Source organism: Pocillopora verrucosa, chromosome 8, assembly GCF_036669915.1.
Source record: "Pocillopora verrucosa isolate sample1 chromosome 8, ASM3666991v2, whole genome shotgun sequence".
Classification (NCBI taxonomy): domain Eukaryota; kingdom Metazoa; phylum Cnidaria; class Anthozoa; order Scleractinia; family Pocilloporidae; genus Pocillopora; species Pocillopora verrucosa.
Window position 1 is genome coordinate 9,934,310 of NC_089319.1, and position 9,396 is coordinate 9,943,705.

The following is a 9,396-nucleotide window of genomic DNA, read 5'->3' on the forward strand; positions in this document are numbered from 1 at the left end:
GGTGACATTCCATCTTAGGAACGTGAGGCTGATTTTTTCCTCGGAAGAGTTTCCCGCTTCGGAAGAACCCTTCAACAGCAGAATTGGGTTCAGTTAATTGTTCTATACTTGCTTTGTTATGGAGCTATGTGATTGCCTCCACCTTTTGTAGCTTTATGCATAGCATTCCCTCGTTCCCGTACTTTGCTGGATGAAGGTTATGCGTTCACCTTTAGCCCCCACTAAAAAATATGCTGCGTAGGCCCTGAGGAGGTACGTCATTCGTGCAGATCTTTGAAAACTTTTAAAATTTAACGATTTCATCGTTTTGGTGAAAAAAGATAAACTTACGCCTCACGGTGACCAAAGACTTCAACAGATCATTGCTGGTTGAGGAATTCTTCTCCCACCGAAAGGCCTTGTCTGGCTTAGTCAATCCCCTGGGATTGCGAACTGACCTTTAATCCCGTAATCCTAAGGATAGCGGGATTAAAGGACCCTATTGGGGCCATGGGACCCTCGCTATCATTTAGTGACGAACTTTTCGGCGAATTCGTTTTTGCGACGTTGAGCCGAATTTTCCAAGTCATGGCTCACAACTGTCTTTGGCCTTTTTGCTCTCCAAATCTGTTGTACATGGTATGTAAGCATGTGTCTTAACAACGGTTATAGTCTCGCCTCAATCATCTCCGGTTTTATCTTATTTTGTTTCTGTGTTTTGGTGATAATTTTTCTTATTGCCTCTTTGGGCTTGAAGTGCTAACTAAAGGATAAACTTCGGTGGAACTTATTGCTGACAAGGCCCCCAAATCCCTCACCTCTGTCAGTTCATTGTTTATTTATTTAGCCTTCGGTCTAACCAGTTCATTTACCTCAAAAAATGCGTGAGCTTTGTCTCATGAGTTTAAACTGGCGCCGTTTTCTTCATGTTCATGTGGTATTCGAAACGAATGGCGCCAGCTTCATTCTGTCTTGTTTATATCAGTAGAATACTTCTGCCATACGAAATGGATTTTGAGTCGAATTGTACTATGAAACTCGCACATTAAAATTATCAAACTTTCTCTGGTTCTTAAAATATTATTATGAGACGAGTGATATAACAAATGGATAATTACTCAAGGGGCTGGAACTCCTTGTTTCATTAGAATGTTAACTACAGTATTTCTGTCGTATTTAAAAGCGAATTTCAGGTTAAAATGTGTTCAAACTAATTTGACTTGCATTTCACTTTGCCAAAATGTCTTTATCCTTTAATTATTATTTCCTAATTGAGACTGATGATAGGAATTAACTTTTATGTTCTCTGTTGTTTAGGGAGATGTGAAGTGACCCCACTACAAATAGTTGGTACTATGGACAGAATGGATTGGTGTGACATTTACTATGGCAAGCTGGTATCCAAGAGAATGTCATTAGTACCTGAAGCTTACTACTGGTATAAATTATCAATTTTTTGTTCTCTTCAAGCAACTTGCCTCAACTAGCTTATGCTATATCAACTTGTGTCTATACTTTTTTTGCAACTATAAAATTACCCATAAAAGTTTTGAAAGTTTTGTCCAAATTTCAATGGAAAAGAATATGAGGAGTGATCAAGTGAAATATTGTCATTATTGTCAAGAGTGTTTGAGCTTCCAGTGAGAGCTTAAGTGACTGATGTATGATTTGTTTGCCTTAAAATTGGCACAGCCAAACTCCTGGCTAGAAAACTATAAATTTCCTCAAATAGGCATCCAAGCTGATGCCCATTATTGCAGAATGTGCAATGTCAAAGTTCGAGCCCCTTTTGACTTAAGTCTCATTTCTCTAAAATCTGATAGATGTTAAATCATCCATTTTCATAAAGAGATCAACAAACCTCTCCACATTAGTTTAATCAGACCTCATTTAGTCTTGCTCCCAGGAAAAAAAAAAGAGGCTTTTGCAGAGCATGGAATTATGCCTAATACAGGTGCCAATGTGACTAGATTTTTCACTTTGGTGACCAAATCCTGAAAATTAGTCGCCAAATTGGCAACTAGAATGTTTCATCATAACCTTACCTAGAGATATAGTGAATAAAAAAGATTTTCAAAGATAAATCCGCGGCAAACTTCCTCACTAATTTGGTTTCCAAAACACAGCACATGCATCTCAATCAATAACTAGATGCTATCTTGGATTTAGGTGAGCTTGAACGTTGCATATTATCCATCCTAATGCCCACTTTGAAGCACATAAAAGATCTTTTCCCTAACTTAATTTCTAGAACAATGACAGCATAAAAAAAGGTTATTTTTGTCTTTGGAAATGGCAAACAGCTTTATTTTAGTTGGCTATCACTTTGAAGAATTTAGGAGCCAATTAAGTGGCTATCAGAAAAAAAATTAAATTTCACGCCTTGTTTTGGAAATATTTTGTTTTTTATCCTCACTGTTAAATTTTAGCCCTACTGGTTCTTTGTTGTTTGGCATGTAATAAGAGTTTTTTCAGACCATCGAATTGTCACCTAACTCTTGTAATTTAAGGGGTTGGAGGATAAGGTTGCAAAAAGTATATACAATTTTGTTGTGCAATTGAAATGATAAATGAATATGATTTTTATTAGGAAATAATTGATTTATTTAACTATTTGTATTACACTGGAAGCTCAAACTAGTAGTTGTTTTAATTCACAATTTCTCCACATCATTGATCATATCTGATGATATTTCCAGGACTAATGATTGAAGAGACTTTTCCTTACTCCGATATAATCCATAATTGTTCCTCCAGTTCTAACAAGCTCTTTGATGTAACGATGGTATCTCTAGTACTGACATTGTCTTACCTTTATTTACTTGACACTTACCCTTTTTGTTTTGGTAATCAGCCCTGCACGTTGTGATTCATGACAAAAAAACTTTTGAAACAAAACATTAACTTCTGTAAATTTTAATTTCTGGCTAAAATTGGAAGTACATAGCACTAGCAGTACAAATGCTCACAGGAAAGTGTGTACTTCAAATGATTAACATTAACTTGAGATAGCAATGACACAATTAAAGTAAACTATCCAATTCATTTGATCTCTTCAACAGGCCTCTTGCATCCTCCACAAATAACATCATTTACATTGATGGCCCAAACAATCACAAGACAAGACTCTAAGTTGTTTGTACAATCTTTTGCTTTTTGAAAATAACTTCCTTCCACACACCACACAATAATTTTAAGACTTAGCTGCTTCCATCTAAGTTACAGAGGGGAACAAGAAAGGTTTTCTGAAATACTCCACTGTTCTTTTCGGACATATTTTTCTGCTTCTTTTCTTTCTTGATTACCAATGCAGGCGCATGCTAGCGGTTTCTCACATCAAACTAAAATAATAATTTACAGAATATGCACAACAAAATGCCCCTCTGTTGATCAGAGGTAGGAGAGGTGGAAAAAGAGAGTGGGGCCAAGTGGCTGGGGTAGTAACAGAAGGAGGCTGGAGGGAGACTGGTACCAATTCTACTCTATCAGTCTATACTTTTCTCGGACCCATGTTGCATGTTCCTCCTCAACAGAAACCATTACAAAAATCAGTCTGACCAAATTCTGATCCTGCTGATTTGCATCCTATTTTAACAATCCTAGAAAAACACCAAGTTAACATTAATACTTGCAACTTTGGTTCAATCACTGATGATTCTCTTTTTTCAGAAACCCATCAGTGGTATACACCAATTTTCACCCACTGACCCTAAAAGTAACTGGTAGCTAATTTCTCCTTACAGTATCACCCCCTAATCACACATTAAGGTCACCAGATTAAGGGAAATGATCACCAACTGAAGAAGCTCTTGATTGTTAAACAAATTCTCTTTATCAGCATCTTAGGAAATGTCTGGAGGAGAGTATGGAGCATATGGAGCATATAAAGGGTGAAACAAAGAAGGACATGGCAGCCACTTGCTAGTCATCTTCAAGGTATAAAAAGCTTTTTGATTAGTAGAGTAATATATATGTAGAAATATTGCATGTCAGACTGGCTGAAAACAATTGCATTTTTCATGTAACACAGGTGCGATGTTCTAACAAGAGTGCAAAGTTGTAACACAGGTGCAAATTAAATGTAGCACACATGCTGTCAAAGTTTTGAACTGTCTTGACTTTCTGTGAAGCCTTTTTTTACTTCTAGTAAGAACAAGAGTTCTAGTACACTTTGGTACAAATAAACACGTGTAAATTTTCCAAAGACTACAAATTGCTAATGCCCTATGGGCTCACACAAATTTGCTGTCTTTGAAAATTTTACTTGTGCTTATTTACACCAAATTGTAAGTGAAATGTTATTACCAATACTAATTTATCACCCCTTGGTGACACTGATGTTACATGCATCCTTGAGAACTCCCCCACCTTCACCCTCCCCAAGCTATGTCTTGGATTGTAAAACTAATCTTCCCCTCATGTACATCATTTATGTTTATAGAAGGAATCCACTGTAGGGAATGATGCTGGAGAAGAACTACAAAAATCTGTCAATCAAGTGGAAGATGCCTCTTTCTAGTTATCCAGAGGATAAAAAAGGCAAGTATGGTCTGATCATGGTTAGCAGGGGCATAGCAAGAATATTTTAGAAGAGGATCTTTACCTTAGCAGCTAACTCGGAACCATACCAGGTTATTTTATTGCTAATGTCCGTCTCATTTTATTCACTCTTTGACCCTTAGTGACTAGAATCTAATTTCTCCTTACAAGCCACCCCTGCATCACTCATTAAGGTCACAAGCTTAAAAGAAATGATCACCAGCCAAAGATACTCCTGATTGTTCAAAAAATTCTCCTTGTCAGTGCCCTAGGAAATGTATTGATAACAGTAGAGAGAATAGGTATACTGATGGTTAGAGTGTAAAGGGTTAAACAAAGAGAAAGCTCCATAAGGAGCTTTTTTCAAAGTCCCAAATTGGCAACCATACATCATAACATGTTCACCGGATGTAAAATTTTTGGCCACCACAAAAAAGGTTCACAGGGCAACTCAAGGTTTAGTACAAGGATAACCTAATAGAAATAGGCAAATCTTTGTAACCAAAACGGAAAAAGGATCAGTATGGGTTGTAACTTTCAACCATAAAAATACAGTAATTAAAACATTACAGATTGCTACCCAACCACCAGATGCTGGCTGCCACATAGGCAACATTGCCCACAGATCAAGTATGGAGGCCAAAATGTTTTCTTCTCACCATTGGTACCCAAGTGGACATAGCTCGGAGAGCTAAAGAGAAGTATTGCCAGCAGACCATGACCTCCTTATTCAACCCTTAAATGGATAGATATATGCAAAGCTGTTTACTCTGCAGTCTAATATCTTAAAGATGACAAGACATTGAAAATCTGTTCTGTAACTGCAAGTTTATTATAAAAAATATTTATATTCATATTTTCCATAGTTTTCCTTTGCTTCTATTTCTCATTTTGAGACTTAAATTGTTAAGGGTAACATGAATAAAATAACTTTTGCCATTAACTGACAAAATTTACATGGAAGTGGACACAGCTTCCTCCTTAAAGATGTATGTGACACAAAGTCTGAATACCACATACATTGCAAGATGTGTCAATAACAATACAGTTGTACCTTTAACATAACAATGCTTATAGTGATTGTGTTAAGTGACCAAGGCTGTTTGTGAAATGCCTCCATTGCAGTAACTTCTAGCTAGAATAACTTGGCCTCATGGAAAGCCATGGCTTTCATCTGGTAGACTTGTCATACAAGTCTCAACATTATCACAGAAAAATACACATCTCTTCAATTTTTTAGTGCAAACACTAAATTTTAAGAACAAAAAAATAATTTTCTTTGCAAATAGCTGCTGATATACTTTTTATGGAACAGTACCAGCTCAGTTGCTATAAGTATCAGCATTACAAATTCTGTATAATGAAAAACAAAGCTGCCCTAATTGACTGTTGCTCCATTTTCAAATAAGTTTAAAAATCTAAATGAAGAATTGCTAGGCACTTTGATTTCTTTATGACTAAAGGCTTCAATGTAAAAGATAAATAATCCTACACATTTTCAAAGGCTTTTTGGTAACATCAAACAACCCCTAAGGTAAGCAATTGATTAAAGTGACGATGGAAAATGGTGTGATGATCCAATAAACCCAGATTAATTGAAATTTAAGGTTATCAATTGTGGATGTCCACTGATAAAAACTGATACTCAGACTAAAGCCTGGGCCTAAAAGTTACCCATTTTATCATTGACGCCTGGATAGTTTCATGGCTAAAACTTAATTAACGATCAGGTTTTTTGAGACAAGTTATAAGAACTCTTACTAGAAATTGCTTTTTTTCTGTCTTCCAAACCTTCGTTTACTAAACTAAGAAGAACTTCCAATTCTGTGATTTCTCTAGTTCACCCAAAATTGTGAGAGCTCAGTAGCTTACTTCCTTTAAATAAAAAGCTGTTGTGCAATGGTTCTGGAACCCACTCATGTTTCCCAGTCAATCCGCGTGATTCACCTATGTACTAAACTAAATTCTGCATGACTCATCCTGTCTTGCAATCAACGTTGTCCCAACAAAAAGCTACTCTTCAGAAAGAGAGCTTTAACTAGAACACTACTTTGTAGTGATATCACATGCTCAAATGTAGGCCTTAAAAACTACTGTACAGCTAAGCTGCACAGAACTATAAACATTCAGTCCTGGGGAGACTAACTATCCCGCGAGGATTAGACATATATAGGAGTGTCGAGCCCCCAAACCCACCTCCGTATACCCTAGCACAACTAAAGCTTTTAATCATGAACATAATTACTACTTTGTGTAACTTGATTCACATACTACTTTGATTTGCTGTTCATTTCATCTTCAAACATCACCGGATAAGCCCTTCGTCACACCAAAGGCATCGAAGAATTCCTGACAGCCTCTTCGTAACTTGGTGGAGGTGGTAATTCAGGCTCGTTTACATGATTTCCTTGACTCTGTAATTCCAGTGAACTGTAAGGCGGCGGTCCATCGGCTGGTAAAGGGGGAGGAGGAGGAGGAGGAGGAGGATAAGAGTTTTCTTCGAAATCAATCACAGTGTTATTGTGAGAAAAAGCACTCCCTGAGTGCATTTCTACTTGCGTGGCTTCGTTTACGGAGGGTCCTGATGTCGTCTGTGCATTTCGCGTCACTGGTGCGCGATTAGGTGGTTTGCGAGCTCGTTTGCACATGTGGTACAAACATGAAAGAACTGCACTAACAGCGACGAAGAAAATTATTCCAATCGTTCTGCTTCCGGACCAAAAGCTCCCACTAGAACTACCAGTGCTATAGTTTCTCTCACAACGGTTTTCATAGCTGCAGTGATGATTTAAAGGACAGTCACTATTCCAGGTGCATTCGTCTGTTGACGGCGGATTCCAGGTTGTAAAAGGGGCTAAAGTAATGGCAGAACGTTTGCAGGAGCCAGAGTCACATGTTTCAAATGTAAATGGACAATCACTATCAACTCTGCATTCGGGGCAGTAGAGAAATTTGTCAACACAGTCGCCCAAACAGCATTTCTGACTGCTCTTACAATCCCAATCGTTATGACATCTTTGTGAACTAACGTTGGAAGTAGAGCAGATTAAAGTCAACCCAAGCGAAATCAACCAAATATACATGAACACGAAGCGTCCCCTACAATGGCACAACGGGAAAGTCGTTTTCGAGTGACAAACAATGAACGAAATGAGTTGTATCTCGATAGAAATTGCCTTGTAATCTCTCCACGATTACGTCACTGTTGCCATAGAAACACAAGTAAGATTAGAATATGATGTAGTGTCTTTTTCAAGGAGTTGAAATGCGTTCGAACTTAACATCGTAGAATGAATCTGGGTGAAAATCGAGTGATCTTATCAAATTTTAAACCCATTTTTACTGTTATAAAAAATTCACCTATTAGTCTGAGAACAAATTTTACAGACTTCGTAATAAATAGCGTGGGTGGAGGGGGTTTGTGAATGTAACGCAATTTCTGTGAACACGCGAATTCTTGCCAAAAAGCCCTGTTTAAAAATTTTTATTTTGATTGTCAAGGACAAAGTTGGTTTTGGAAGGGAGCAATGAAATTAAGTCACGACACCAATTCTGATTGAATGATTTATATATACTTCTCTTACAGTCTACAGAGTTACGCACAGTATGTCGCCCTGAAGTGATCACGTGCTGATTTAGCTCTAATCCTTCCCAACTTAAAGTTACGTAAATAGACTTTTTCGGTCTACTTTGTATAACAGTATATTTAAATTGCGCCGTTTTTGTGGATTCATCATCTTTGCCATAACAGGATCAGACGAAAAATATTCGTTATTTGTAACAATCGATCTGGTGGCTTCAGTCGTTTCGATTCAAACATCAACAACTGAAAATTTGACCACGCAATATAGGAAAAAAATAGCTCTTTTGTGGTCAAGTTCTAGCTCAGGAAGTGTAACAGCTACGTCTTAATTAATAAAAGCAACGATTTCGTGAAACTCCACGCAGCCGAATTTAGATCAACAGCAAACTGATCGGCCATCATCGCTAAAGATCGCAATTCTTGACAGCCTCGTCGTAAGTCGGTGGAGGTTGTTCTGTATCATTGCTGTCATCACGTTGTTGCTGGAATTCTAGAGAACTGTAAGGTGGTGGTGCATCCGGCGGCAAAGGAAGAGAAGTTTGTTCCAAATCGATCACAAAACCCCCATTCGAAACCCCGGCTCCGGCTATTTGCATATCAACTTCGGTCACAGTAGTTGGCGCTGTTGCCACACTTTCCCGGCTTTCCAAAGTTGTTCGCCAGGCATTTCGCGTCGCGAGTACCCGATCACGAGTCCGTTTTTTATCTCTCTTGTAAAGGCAATAAATTATGAATATCATTAACACCACTGATACAAAAACGATTATTACTGTTTCAATCAGTTTACTTCCCATTAATGGAGGTCTTGAAGTGGTAGATACACACTTCCCGTCCTCACACACATGGCCTTCTAGACAGCGGGCATTTTCGCCGTCGCAGTAGTAGTTATTCGAGTCTGACTCATAACAGAGGCCATCTGCTACACATTTCTTCCCGGACGAACAATCCTGATCCCCAGAGCATCTCTCGCAAAACTTTTTTAACTTACAGAAACCTGACGAACAGCAAACGTCTTCATGACCGTAGTGGGAACAATCCCAATCGTGATAACATCTCTCTGAGCTTCGAACACTATAGGCGAAGGAGATAAAAATCAGCCCGAGCGAAACCAACCAAATATGCATCAACTTGTTGGCGTATTCGTAAAACAACAAACTTAAAGTATAGAAAAAGTTCCTAACCGTTAAGATTAAACTTGAAATTGATTTTATAGCCTACCAATACGTCACGATTGCCAAGGAAACACTGCCAAAACTGGAAAATAGGGTAACGATATTTCCCATTTTTCCTTTGTG

At 38.0% G+C, this 9,396-nt stretch overlaps 1 long non-coding RNA gene across 1 annotated transcript; it reads left to right on the forward strand.

Annotated features, from left to right (window-relative positions):
- The first annotated feature begins 484 nt into the window (after positions 1-484).
- Positions 485-5,853, forward strand: LOC131778954 (uncharacterized). The gene is made up of 5 exons (XR_010718513.1): positions 485-618; positions 1,297-1,417; positions 3,818-3,915; positions 4,421-4,518; positions 5,091-5,853. It is a non-coding gene; the product is annotated as an uncharacterized lncRNA (long non-coding RNA).
- Positions 5,854-9,396: the final 3,543 nt, after the last annotated feature.